Source organism: Staurois parvus, unplaced genomic scaffold, assembly GCF_062004578.1.
Source record: "Staurois parvus isolate SC_StPar_1 unplaced genomic scaffold, SC_StPar_1.0 ptg000714l, whole genome shotgun sequence".
Classification (NCBI taxonomy): domain Eukaryota; kingdom Metazoa; phylum Chordata; class Amphibia; order Anura; family Ranidae; genus Staurois; species Staurois parvus.
In genome coordinates, this window is record NW_028318510.1 from 3,619,374 (window position 1) to 3,634,255 (window position 14,882).

A 14,882-nucleotide genomic window follows, 5' to 3' on the forward strand; every position below is an offset into this window, starting at 1 on the left:
TCCACTCTCCAGCTTTAGTAAATCAACCCCTAAAGCTTGGTACGCACTACTAGTTTTTCTTCGTTCAACACAGCAGGATGAAGGAAAAAAACTGACAGCTCAGGAGGAGCTATCCAATGTTAGTACAGTGATCTCCCCTGTGTTCTGACTGGGGGTACAAAACACCACCACCCCCTTCCCCCCAGAACACTCCGGTCAGTGCTCTCTGCCATTGGCAGAGAGTGATGATCAGAACCAATTGGCAGACCTTTTTTGGTCATGCCCCTTCTGTCGAACCGGCTGCCATATCAATGGGCTGAATGTCATTTGGTTTCTATTGAACCCATTGACTAACATTTGGTCTGTGTGTACTAAGCTTAAGTGTCATTTATGTCTGCTTCCTTGTTCCTCTGCTATCAGAATAAGTCACTTCTGACGAGTTTTCCTGACACCAAGAGAAAACAGGTGACAGGCAGAGTTGCCATCTTATCACTTTAAAACCAAACAGATATTAATTATATAGGTTGGCTGATTAAGGTGGTAATTAAACTCACTTAGTGCCTTATCTGCAATAAATAAAACCAAACACATATTAATTACACAGGTTCTGATGCTAAAGTGATTCAGTGGCAACCTTAGGGACAACGTTGGGCACAGCCTGTGATTGGCAGCCTCAGCTCTGTTCCTGTGTGCTGTGTGAAGAGGGGTGTGTCCCTTCCTTCCAAATCAGCTCTCAGAACTCTCCTCACTGAGCTCTGCAGTATGTCATTGTAGCTCTCCACACCCTGTTTTCTGAAAGCTCAGACAAACTTTATAAATCCTGGACTTTGAACATACTGTGCTTTTCAAAAATACGCTGCACCGGATCATATGGTATTATACGATCTGGTGCAGGCAAACGCACTGTGTTTGCAATCTGCATTTGGGGTGTGATTAGGAATACATTGACCTGCAGCAGATCGCATATCCAGTGTGTTTTGAATGCAGTGCAGGAAACATGCATGGAACGTGGGTTTCCCACACTGTGTTCTGGTGTGAACAAACCCTTAGGCAACTTTTGCCTTTTAAGCACACACATTCTCCACCAGTATTTTAAATACTGCTCTGGCCATTCCTTCTGCAGTTATATGTCATTACTATGCTCTACCTCTTACTAGAATATTAAATGTCCTGTGATTTTTCATTACATGTGACTACAAATGCAGGCATTAAAAAAAAAAAAAAAAACTGGACTAAGAAACATACATAGGTTAAAACTGCTGACCGTTTTTGAAAATGCTAGTTGCCTGGCTTTCAAAGCTGAACCAAAGGCTTCTGTATGTTCAAAACCACCGACCTGAAACAATTTTGCCATTCCTTGTTATGGGTCAGTGACACAGAATGTACTGAAGCCAGCCAGATTATTGGTATTTTCAAAAGGGGTCTGCACTGGCAACCTAGATGTTTCTTTCTGTGAAGGTCAATTTATACTTATGTGTTGCTGAAATGCACATGTTAACGCATGCGATACCCCAACACACGTTACATGTCTTGATGCACAGCGGTGCCATCCATTTTGAATAGCACTTCAATGCACTAGGTCAACACATATGCATTGCAAAGAAGCTGCAACAAGTGGCAACACACCATACAGCAAAATGTTTTTGGCATTCTCAATCTTTAGGACGTTTTGGCGAGTTGGAAGCCCATGGGATTCAGTGGGCTGTCTTGATGCAATGCATGTTAATGCATGACAACGCACTTGCATTCATGCACCCCACAAAAGTAGATGGACCATGGAGGCCCATTTAGATGTATGTGTGTGCTTAGAGGTGTGGTTTTCATAGCATTAGGAAAATTTATTGGTAAGTATCAACTTGTGTTTCTTTTATATGCATAATTGAAACACATTGAGATGTGCATTTCTAATGTCTTTTTGTTTTTTGTATTTGAAGTGGAGTTAACGGCTATTGACCAAGGGTTGTTTGTACCTGTTGCCAATGCACAATGTGTTTTGATGTGTTGCCATTGATTTATGTAGGCCTCCCAATGCACTAAGGTGTCCTTTTATCAAGCAGTGGTAAATGACTGCTGCTCAGTTCTCTGGCATTCTCAGAGAAGACAGTTCTCCTCTGAATACCTTTTATGAAGTGGTGTAGATCAGTTCTCCGAATGAAGGGAGAAGCGATCTACAAACGCTGGAAAACGGTTGCTTTTACTATAATCTTGCGAGATTACAATAAGAGATCAGTCAAACACCGTTTACTAAGCAGAGATATCGCTGCTTAGTTTGCGGTTCCTCTAATTCTCCAGCTTGGGCTGGAGAATCTGGAGGGAGAGCACAGATCGCCAGTGAAGGGCTGACATCGCTCCTTCATATACTGGCTATCTGTGTGCTGAGATGATCAGCGGAGAACATGTTCTCCGCTGATCATCTGTTTCCTAAACCACAAATGATCGGAGATCAGCAACAATCCTCAGAATTGCCGCTGATCTCTGTTTCATAAAAGGACACCTAAAACAGAAAAAATGGACATGCTAAATTTTTCAGAATGATTGTACTGCAGAGACGTGAACAGGCACTATTTTTTTTATAGAGAGCAGGACACGTGCATTTTAGGACGTTGTAACGTGTTAAAACGCAAAATGTAAACCAGACCTAAACATCTCACAATAAGGTTATTCTTGGCCCATCACATGCTGCACGCAGCACATCCGGATGTTCATCACTCTCTCTCCCACGTTTGTGAGACATGGAAGAACAACTGGCATTGTTTTTAATGCTGAGCCAATGAAGCTCTACAAGAACAGAAACACAAAAAAAAAGGTGGTTTTGTTTTATTTTGTTTTAACAAAGGCTCCATTCACACTTGTGCGACTCCAAAATCACACCATTTGCAGTGCGACTTTGATACAACTTTAAACTCTCTGGCACTAAGTTGCATCCAAGTAGCGCAGAAAGCTTTTCTAAGTTGCATAGGTCTGCACAGGTGCCATTGAAAACAATGGGCTGCTACTTGTCATGTGACTTTGTGTCCAAGGTCTCAGGACAAGCCACACAAGTGTGAATGGAGCCTTAACTGACCTTAAGTTTCAGATACATGCATTATTTTTTAGCAGTGAGCATAGAGGTTTAAACCCCCCGCTCTTCAAGTGACCAGTCTATTTCTTCCAGGACTTGAGCATCTTTGGGGACTAGGATACAGGATTAGTGTTAACATCATTGTGCAAATTATTAGCAAAGAATCTTCTCCAAAGATTCCAATAGGATAAGACTAATTACTCTTTAAATTCTTCAAGCACAAGATTATTGGGCAATATTACCCATTGTAAGAAAATCCTTTGGGAATAATCTTATGAAACTAATTTCTCCACAAAAAGAGAAAAAAGTAGAGAAAATCACCCTTGGATCATCCATGTGTACCCATGTTCTCAAAAGAGAACTATGGGCAGATAAGAGAGGACCACATTTAATCCAGTCATTGTATGTGTTCATTATGATTATTAAAATTAATTTTCCATAGTAGCTCATTCTGCCTACATAGCAGTCTCCTGTAGTCTCTTGTATAGCAGAAGAAATGGGTTACTCTGGGACAGTCAGGCATTGTACAGTAGTGACAGTCTAACAAAGTAGTGGTGAACTTTTTTGATATGAGGGGCCTCAAGTGCGGCCGCCAACATCAGCAAATTGACGCACATAAAATTCAGTGAATATCCATGATCATAGACAGCAGACATACAATAGGACATAGTCAAAGACTACGGGCATGATATAAGAAATGGTCAGAGACTGAACATAATACAGGAGCTGGTCAGAGAATGCACACACAATACAAGAGATTGTCAGAGATTGTAGACATGACACAAGAAATGGTCAGAGACTAGACATAATACAGGAGGTGGTCAGAGAATGCGAGCATAATACAAGAGATGGTCAGACATTGCAGACATGATGTAAGAGATGGTCAGAGATTGCAGACCTGAAACAGAGATAGTCAGAGACTGCGGACATGCTGCAGGAGACTGTCAGAGACAGTGAACATTCTAAGAGATCTGTTGGAGACTGAGGACATGCTTCAGGAGACACATTACATGAGACTACTAGAATTCACTACTATAACAGGGCAATACGGAAACTCAGATTAATGTCTGAAGGGGCCCCAAGTACCAAAAAGTGCCAAAGGGACGCTGGTTGGGCACCAGTGGTCTAACACAGAGTTTGCTAATAGGAAACAACACAGGAATGACCTTATCAGTAAGACTGCTGCTTCATCACCATTCAGTCATGTGCTATTTAGCAGAAGTGAGTGAATCCTAAGAGTAACTGAACTAAATTACAAATCCTTGGGAAGGTAAAGACTTTAATGTCTATGTATGTCACATTTATTTCAGGTACTTTTATAGCGCCGTCAATTTACGCAGAGCTTTACATATATATATTGTACATTCACATCAGTCCCTAACCCTCAAGGGGCGTACAATCTAAGGTCTCTAACTCACATTCATACTTACACATACTAGGGCCAATTTAGACAAGATCCAATTAACCTACCAACATGTCTTTGGAGTGTGGAAGGAAACCGGAGTACCCAGAGGAAACCCACGCAGACACAGGGAGAACATGCAAACTCCAGGCAGGTGGTGCTGTGGCTGGGATTCGAACCAATGACCCTAGTACTGCTAACCAATTAGCCACTGTGCTGCCCTTTAGCTGTTTGTCTATAGATTTGCATTCAAAGAGAAATATGGCAAAAGCTTTTTTTGGCCACACTTCTCTTCTGGGTCACAGAAGTCCAGTTATTTCTGCTATACCAGCTGTCAACTGACATCACAGAGCTGGTCCAGGCTCTTGAAGGATTCTGACTTTAATGTTGGGACCTACCCAGATTCCTGACCATCAGCTGGCTCAGCCTCTCAGCACGCCACTGAGAGTCTGAGCCAGACGCTCCCACCCCCCCACAGGCCTGCACTCCATTGAGTGCTGGAGGGGCAGAGCAGAGAGTGGTGACTGACAATCAGCACTCTGTTCACTGAAGAGTGAGAACTGAGCGATTAGCAGTCATGTGGGACAGCTGCAGCATCAGGGCTGGATCTAACCTGTCTGATGTGGGGGTGCATTAAAAAATGTCAGGGGGAAAAGGATGCAAGGCCATTGGGGCAGAATATAGAAGTCAGTAGGGAAGTGTACAGGGGTCAGAAAAATGGAGGACAGGGGGTCAGCAAAATGGAGGACAGGGGTGCAGTAGGGCAGTGGACAGGTGTCAGTAGTAAGGAGGACAGGGGGTCAGTAGGGCAGTGTACAGTGGTCAGCAGAATGGAGGACAGAGGGTCAGCGGAACGGAGGACAGGAGACCAGCAGAAGGGAGGGCAGGAGGTCAACAGAACAAAGAACAGGGTGTCCGCAGGGCAGTGGCAGGGGTCAGCAGGACGGAGAACAGGGGGTCAGTAGGGTAGTGTACAGGGGTCACCAGGATGGAGGACAGGGGTCAGTAGAACAGAGGACAGGAGATCAGCAGAACGGAGGACAGGGGGTTAGTTGGGCAGTGTACAAGGGTCAGAAGGACGGAGGACAGGGAGTCAGCAGGACGGAGGACAGAGGGTCAGCAGAGCAGTGTACAGGGGGTAGCAGAACATTGGACAGGGGGTCAGCAGGACGGAGGACAGGGGGTCAGCAGAGCAGTGTACAGGGGGTCAGCAGGACATTGGACAGGGGGTCAGCAGGATGGAGGACAGCGGATCAGCAGAACGGAGGATAGGGAGCCAGCAGAATGGAGGACAGGGAGCCAGCAGAACGGAGGACAGGGGGTCAGTACGATGGAGGACAGGGAGTCAGTTGGGCAGTGTAGAAAGGTCAGCAGGACAGGGGGTCAGCAGGACGGAGAACAAGGGGTCAGCAGGACGGAGGACAGGGGGTCAGCAGGACGGAGGACAGGGGGTCAGCAGGACGGAGGACAGGGGGTCAGCAGGACGGAGGACAGGGGGTCAACAGAGCAGTGTACAAAGATCAGCAGGATGGAAGACAGGGGGTCAGTGAGACAGTGTACAGGGGGTAGCAGAACATTGGACAGGGGGTCAGCAGGATGGAGGACAGGGGATCAGCAGGACGGAGGACAGGGGATCAGCAGGACGGAGGACAGGGAGCCAGCAGAACGGAGGACAAGGGGTCAGTATGATGGAGGACAGGGAGTCAGTTGGGCAGTGTAGAGAGGTCAGCAGGACAGAGGATCAGCAGGACAGAGGACAGGGGATCAGCAGGACAGAGGACAGGGGATCAGCAGAACGGAGGACACCCCCGCCCCCCAGTTACCCTTCCAAGCCCAAATAGCCGCCCCATCCCTTCTCCTCCACAAATCTCTCATCTGAACCAAGCACCAAAATGATTGGTCCCAGTACAATTCCCCACCTGTATGTTCCACCCCCTGCCCAAAACTTACAGGCAGGAAATCCGCTACAGAGCAGTGGAAAGTGAAATCTGGAGGGGCGCAGTCCACCCCAGCACCCCCTTAGATTCGGCCACATGCAGCATCGGTATGTATGTTTTTTATTTTGATTTCCCATACATCTACTTTAAATTGAATTCTAATTTTAAGAATTGTTCTTAAAGTGGTTGTATACTTCAGACATGAAAAATGAACAAAGCATGTAACTCTATAGTGTGTACTTGTCTCAGTCCAGAGCACTAAGTGTCATTATTGTCCGTGGCCTCCTTCCTCTGCTATCAGCATGAATAATTTCTGATGAGTTTTCCTGACACCAAGAGAAAAATGGTGACAAGAGAGGACACAGCCTGTGATTTACAGCCTAAGCTCTGTTCCAGTGTGCTGTGTGGAGGGGGTGTGTCCCTTCACTCCAATCAGTTCTCAGAGTTCTCCTCACTGAGTGTAAGTTTAACTCCCAACCCCCTGCTTTTCAGAGTGAAGAGATCCTGTGTAAATTCTGCACTTTGAAAGGATGTAGAGGAAAGGCAGGTACAACCTATGTAGGAAGATTTGTTTAATCTCTATGTATCACCTGAAGCCAGTCACCTCAGTGATTTACAATCACTTTAAATCTATTAAAAATGTTAAGTGGATATGATGACACCATAAAAATGAACAGCAATGCCAAAAAGGAAGGGAAAATTCTGTCTAAACAGTTTATACAATAATCTCAGCCAGAGTAATCTAGGCTTCTACCACTTACATGCAGTCTACACCATTAACACAACACCATCAGCTCTGATTATACTGCAATTATTCTATTTGCTGACCACAGAGATGGCGCGTGAACACTGCAAGGCTTACAAAATGGCTCTTTGTCAGCTTTTACAGAAATGAGTAAAAACATCTCCTTTTAATCCAATGATCTCACTCATTGATAAAATATGAAAAATCGTGTAAGTGTCACATTTGAGTGAAAGCCATGTATACTGAACCAGCAATAAACCAAAACAAATTATTTTGCATCATACAACAGTACTGAGAACAAACACATACAGTAAATGTATCAAGATATAAGGCACCTAACCTATGCAAAACATGAAAGAGTTACCTATATCTTGTCATTCCTAACTTCTTCTAATTGATGCTTTGATTCTGCATAGTACAAATTACATTATATCATATATACATTTTAGATTATATGAATTAAATAGTAACCAACAAAACCCCTGACAAATGGGTTAATCAAAAGAAGAAAATATATAAACAGTCCAACAATTTCAAATATTTAAAGGACAGTTTTCTCCTCTGTAGCTATCACGTACCTGGTGATGGAGGCCAATGGAGAGTCCCTTAGCTGTGCTCTGGCCTCCTGTGACACTTCTCATCACTCAGGCCACATATCACTGTAAATGAACAGAGAAGGGGGGGGGGATGATGGGACAACATGGAGAATGCTTAACAAAATGGAGGGTTGGAGCAAAATGGTTGAACCGCGTCCATCTCTGTGTGTACGCTTGCTACAGACAGGTCCAGGTGCAAGTCGAGTCGGTAACAGGAAAGCACAAGTCAGAATCACAGGAAACAGGAAGCAAGAACATGGCACAGGGAGCTAGAGATCATCCAGCAACTAGAGGAAGTGATGAGCCTCCTTATATAGGCCGTCTGGCACCAGACTGAGGCTGATGTGTACTTCTGCGGCCATGTAGAGCACTAGCAGAAATGCCAGATCTTCCAGAACTTCTGCCGGGGGGCAGGACCCTGACAGTAGCTTTTCCACATGTAGTGACTTGAATGGTGTTTGACCTCCACCTTAAATAAAAATGCATACTCACCAGACAGTTGCTGTCTAAATAGAACCGCAAACAAGGCTTTGTTAGAACGTGAAGCTCTTTTCCAAGAAAAGGTGCTCCAAATGAATCAATCTCTCTCCACCACTCTCTTAGCACATTGAGACCATCAACAATGAAAAAAGGTCTTATAGTGTAGTAATTTCAATACAAATGGATATTGAAAACCAGTAACTTGACCGTATATATTAAAACATCTGACCAAAAAGGTGTTCACTTACATGTTTAGCCGCCAAACACGCATGAGAGTAGCGCCGGGACCTCTGGCGTATCAAATCTCTCTACAGCTGTCAACACGCATCATCAAGAGCAATCATAAGGTCAGACAAGCTCAACTTAAAGAGTCCACCTGTAATCATGATAAAATTAAATTTCGGTGTCATTTCTGAAACCGGCGACATCTTAATGAGTTCATTTCTGGAGACATGGAACGCAACTTATTGACTTCCGGTATTGGCACCATTTTAGCAGCATCATATACGGTCCGGTTGTAATTTTTGCATTTTTGTTTTATTGTACACATGATGAATGTCTTTGAAGCTAGAACCAAACGTAGAATCAACACTGAGGATATTTTTATTGTTGATTATAATTTTGAAGAAATACAAGGTATTTTTATTCATTTTAAAAATATGACCACAGAAGTTCAAACTATGTGGGACATTTCCTTATTAGAACACTATGTCACAGAAAATATAGTTCCCCGCTCCCTTAGGTGGGATGTATCCCCAGAATTAGATGAGTGGAAGGCGGATAAGCAATGGTTACAATTTTTTAACAATGCTGGTATAGACTTGCTCAAATTCTTGCTTTTGAAGAAAAAGAAAAAGCTACTTACCTTAGATGCTGAGATTAATAAAACTAAAGAAAAATTGTTCATCTTTAAAGATAAGGAGGATTATAAGAGAATCAGAAAGATTAAGAAAACTTTTAGATAAAATAGAGGAAGAACAAAAATCCAAGAAGAAAAAGAAATATATGAGGGATGTGAAAGACTATAAAGAATCTAGGGTGTTTAAATGCCAATATGAGACCAAAGATATTATTGCCAATGAACTCAATATCCTTGATAACAATGGAGGAAGAGAAAAGGGACCCCAAGATACTGGTAGGACATCACAAACACCTAGAGGTACTCCCAATGGAGGGTGGACTAAGGTATATAAACCCTCTAAAAATAAGAAATTAAATAGGTCTAAATCACCAAAAAGATCTAATTCTGTTAGCAGTGATAATCATTATGACACAACCAGATTTTATTCTAGAGATGTTCCTCTTTATAATAGATTTGAACCGCTTGATACCCACACTGGCGATCAGATAGGAGAGAGGTATATTAATTGGTATTCACATAATCGTGGAGGACCGCCTAGGGGAGGATATAAAAATTACCATCAAACATTTAGAGGACCCCGAGGGGTGGTTATAGGGGTAACCATCATGGTAACTTTAAAGGACCCCAAAGGGGTGGACTGAATCGTTATCAACATCAAAGGAATCCCCCCAATCCCCGAATTACGATACCACAGAAAGAGGGGTCCATAAAAAAGTTGGATGGGGCCCTCGGGAATGATATGATTATGTTGAGGAGAGAGCTCATTAGATAGTCAGATGTATGAGCCTCAACCCTCTACTTCATATCACCCTACAAGTCAATCAAGCCAGTCATTTTTAGGACCAAATTACAACAAAAACAGAAAAAGAAGCATAGACTTGGAAGAGGAAGATGAGGAGGACGACGAATTAACAGAACCCAAAAAAAGACAAGTGTGAATTTTGGGACTTTCAACTTGAGTTCGACATCAATTTGCCCCTAAGATTAAATTGAATACATTTCAAACATTTATTTATATACAAAGATTTACTCGCCAAATTAGTATTAAAAACATTTTTTACAAAATCCTATTAGTCTGAGTAATAGACATCAGGTATATCAACATACCACTTTAAGGAATGCCTCTTTGTTTAATCCCCCAGTAGTGGGAATTATCCTATTAATGTGTTTAACTGCTTCCATACAGGGCACTTTTACCCCCTTCCTGCCCAGGCAAATTTTCAGCGCTCATACTTTGAATGACAATTGCGCGGTCATACAACATTGTACCCAAACAAAACTTTTATCATTTTCTTCACACAACTAAAGCTTTCTTTTGGTGGCATTTAATCACCACTGGGGTTTTTATTCTTTGCTAAATTAACAAACAAAGCCCAAAAATTAAAAAAAAAAAAAACAAAAACACGTTTTTCTTTGTTTCTGTTATAAAAGTTTGCAAATAAATACTTGTTCTTCATAAATTTAGGTCTACATTTCTTTGGTGAAAATAACCCAAATTAGGATGTATTATTTAGTCTGTAGGAATATTATAGAGTTCACAAACCATGGGATATATCTGAAAATTGATCAATCCTGAAGTACTGATGGCCAATCTAATTTCTTAAGGTCCAAGAATGTCAGAACAGTACAGATATCCCCCAAATGACCTTTTTTTTGCAAAGTAGACAGTCCAACATGTTTCATAACAGGCATGGCGAGTTTTTTGAAGTTGTAATTTTTTTTGTCATAATTTTTCAGAAATGAAGAAATTATAAAAATTATTTTCACAATTTTTTTTACATACTGTCACCAGTGCAGTACAGTGTCATCATATAACTGGCATGGCGGTGATCAGGGACACTGACTGGTGACAGTACGGAAAAAAAAAATTGTTAATTTTTTATTAAATTTTTTTCTCTTTAAGATTTTTTTTTCATATTTCACTATGACCAAAGTAGTATAATGTTACCATAGTAACAGTGTACTACTTTGGGGAAGTGATCAGTATTTTTTTTTTTATTTACACAATTTGCTTATAGCAAAGAATTTCTTTGCTCTAAGCAAGCATTTACCTGAATGAAATCGATTCATTCAGGGTTTTTTTTTTCTTTGCTTAGCTGTGATTTGGCCACATCTAATCACATGACACAGCTGGGCTGTGATTGGCCCAGCTTGTGCATGTGATCGCTGTGACCATTCACAGCTAGACATACTTGTATACAATGGATGGCATGAAAGGAAGCCATCCATTGTATACAACTGTCATGTGACCTGCTGTGATTGGTCACAGCAGGTCACATGGTACTGGCAACGGGGCCGGTACACAGATCTGTGCGGTACACAGATCTGTGCGGCCCTGCGGGCAGGCGCAATGCCCATGCCTGGAAGGACGCCATACGTCGTCCACCCGGAGGGACCAGCTGTTCGCCCTGCCGCCATCTGGCTATAGGCCAGGCGGCAACTGGTTAAAGATCTAGTCACACAAGATTTAGAGAATATTAATATCAAGAAAGTTAGAACCTTTAGATCCTCCTGGGAAATACCTATAATTAGTGGAATAGGATCTTTGATGGCAAGGATAGGAGAATATACAGTATAGATGTATTTTTACAATCAGTAGTTGATACTTCTGCCTACTTAAAAGATACAAAACAAGTACTTAATGAGTTTATGAATACTTCAGTAGATGATCAGACGTTTTTCGTTACAGCCGATGTGGCTTCCCTTTACACCAACATTAAACATGATGATGGTAAGGTGGCTGTCCACATTTTTTTTAAAAAAGAGAAATTTACCCTCTATACAAAGGGACTTTATTCTCAATTTATTAGATTTTGCAATGTCACTTAATTTTTGCTGGTTTAATGGATTTTTCTATCTACAAAATAAAGGAGTAGCCATATTCGCTAAGTTCGCCCCTAGTTTAACTAATCTTTGTATGTCTAGGTGGGAATTAAATGCTATTTATACCAACATGCATGAACATTTACTTTTCTACAAGAGGTATATAGACAATATTCTAATTTTATGGGGGGGGGGTTGAAACATCTTTAAAAGGAGTATGACCTATTTAAATGACAATAATCATAATATAGATCTTTCATATACATATATAACTTCAAAAGTTAATTTTTTGGATCTGAATTTAAAGATAGTTAATGGTGAAATATATACAAAGTCTTTCTCAGAAAGAGCGCAGATAGAAATAGCTATATCCCCTTAACCACTTGCCTACTGGGCACTTATACCCCCTTCCTGCCCAGGCCAATTTTCAGCTTTCAGTGCTGTTGCACTTTGAATGACAATTGCGTGGTCATGCAACACTGTACCCATATAAAATTTTTATCATTTTTTTCACACAAATAGAGCTTTCTTTTGGTGGTATTTAATCGCTGCTGAGTGTTTTTTTTTTTTTGCACTGATAGGCAGCACTGATGGGCACTGCTGAAGTGGCACGGATAGGCAGCACTGATGGGCACTGATAGGTGGCATTGATAGGGGCACTGATGAGCTGGCACTGATGGGCGTCACTGCTTTGCAGCACTGATGGATGGCACTGCTGGGCACAGGTGGGTGGCACTGCTGGGTAGCACTGCAGGGCACAGGTGGATGGCACCGATGGGCACAGGTGGGTGGCACTGCAGGGCATCTCCATTCTCTGTAGAAAATCGTCAGAGGCCAAAATCACTGGCCGAGACCTGCTGACATACACCTCCTACAACAAATGACAGCGGGGGTCATGCTCTAAACCCGGAAGAGCAAAGCGACGTACGGGTACATCGCCTTGCCTGCAGCTACCGCCCATCTGCAATACATTGCAGGCGGGTGGGAGGGAAGCAGTTAACATACGTGTCATGGGTGTTGTTGGTTACTATTTAATTTATGTTTTTTAAGCGCTGCAAATAATTGTATTTATGCATTATTTTGGTGGTTCTTTGTGTATGAACACTTTTTGCTAGCAGCTAATCTTTATCACTTTGTACTGACATTTTTTTATTGATTTGGATTTTATATTATATGTTATAATAGGGAGCTAAAATGGTTTTTGATCAATTCTGATTTGTTTGTTTTAAACTGTTGTACGGTATATACACTGATTAGCCATAACTTTATGATCTCTGAAGGGTTAAATGAATAATATTGATTATCTTGTTATATTGGCATCTGAAAGTCAGTGTGATATATTAAGCAGAAAATAAACATGTTGTCCTTGAAGTTGATGTGTTGAAAGCAGACAAAAATGGGCATTGCAGTTTGTATATTGGGCTGCAGGGCCACAGATTGGTCAAGGTGCCCATAGCCAAAAGTGCCTACAATGGAGCATCAGAACTGGACCATAGAGCAATGGAAGAAGGTAGTCTGGTCTGATGAATCACATTTTTTTTGTGCGTTCATCACTTACTTGGGGAAAAGATGGCACCAGCATGCAGTATGGGAAGAAGGCAAGCCAGCAGACGCATAAAGAATCTGTTACTGATAGCTTGGTGCCAGATATCACAGAATACATTAGGAGGTCAGTGGGATCTGTGCCTTGGTGGGTCAGGGCTGTTCTGGCCACAAAAAAAGAAATTATGACGTTATATTGAATAAATCAATAACTAACATGTCATGCTTTAAAATTGCGCATGCTCGTGAAATGGCGCCAAACTTAAAAATCTCCATAGGTGACATTTTAAGCATTTCTACAGGTTACCAGTTTAGAGTTACAGAGGAGGTCTAGTGCTAGAATTATTGCTCTCGCTCTGAGATTCACGGTGATATCTCACATGTGTGGTGCAAACACCATTTACACTTTTTTTCATTTTTTATTTTTACTTTTATTGCTATCACAAGAACTGTAAACATCCCTTGCAATAACAAGCATGACAGGTCCTCTTTATGGAGAAATCTGGGGTCTACAAGACCCCAAATCTCTCCTCTACCTTTAAAAGCAAAAGATAAAATAAATGTATTTAGAATTTAAAAAAAAAAAAAATTATATTGTTGACATGGCGTGGGAACCAGAAGTAATGTCATGACGCCCCTTCAGTCCTCTTAGGCCATAGAGATGAGTGGAGGCCATTCTTCCTTCACTCATTTCTGAGTTTAGCTGTCGACAGCGCTGGATCAGTTCCTGGAGCTACCAATCATCCAGGCAAGCCCGGGAACCACCAGAAAGTGGCAGGAAGGGTAACCCCTCCCGCCACTTCTATATATGATCCAGTGGCAAATGCATCACTCGGATCACTTTTAACCTTTTCCTGTCCATTGTACATAGACGGCAGACAGGAAGCAGCGCCGATGTGGGCTAACATTCCTGTACATCAGCCCGCATCGATAGCTACTGCGCGGCTCACAGAATGCGCACCCCGGAGCCCGGTGATCAGTGTGTCATCTGGACACAGTAGATCACATTATTGCTGTGTTCGGGCGATCACGTGGTATTTTACCATGTGACTGCTGTGAACAATCACAACACTCACATACTGTAGTAATGAAACTGAAAGTAAAGATCAATTCTCTCTGTTCTCCGTGTGAGAGCAGAGAGAAGCGATCCTGCAGTGTGTGAGTGTACAGCAGCAAGGCAGGCTACAGTGCCAGCCACCCCAGTTTAGTGCCCCTGTGTCCCTGATCACTACCCCCACAATATCAATAATAAATGATGCAGGGAGGCCCCCATACACCATACCAATGTCCTGATCACTGCCATGCCAGTGTCCTGATCACCACCGTACCCCAAACCAACACCCTGATCACTGCCATATGCCATACCAGCACCTTGATCACCGCCATACACCATACCAGTGCCCTAATCACCCCATACCAGCACCCTGATCACTGCCATAACCCTTCCCAGCATCC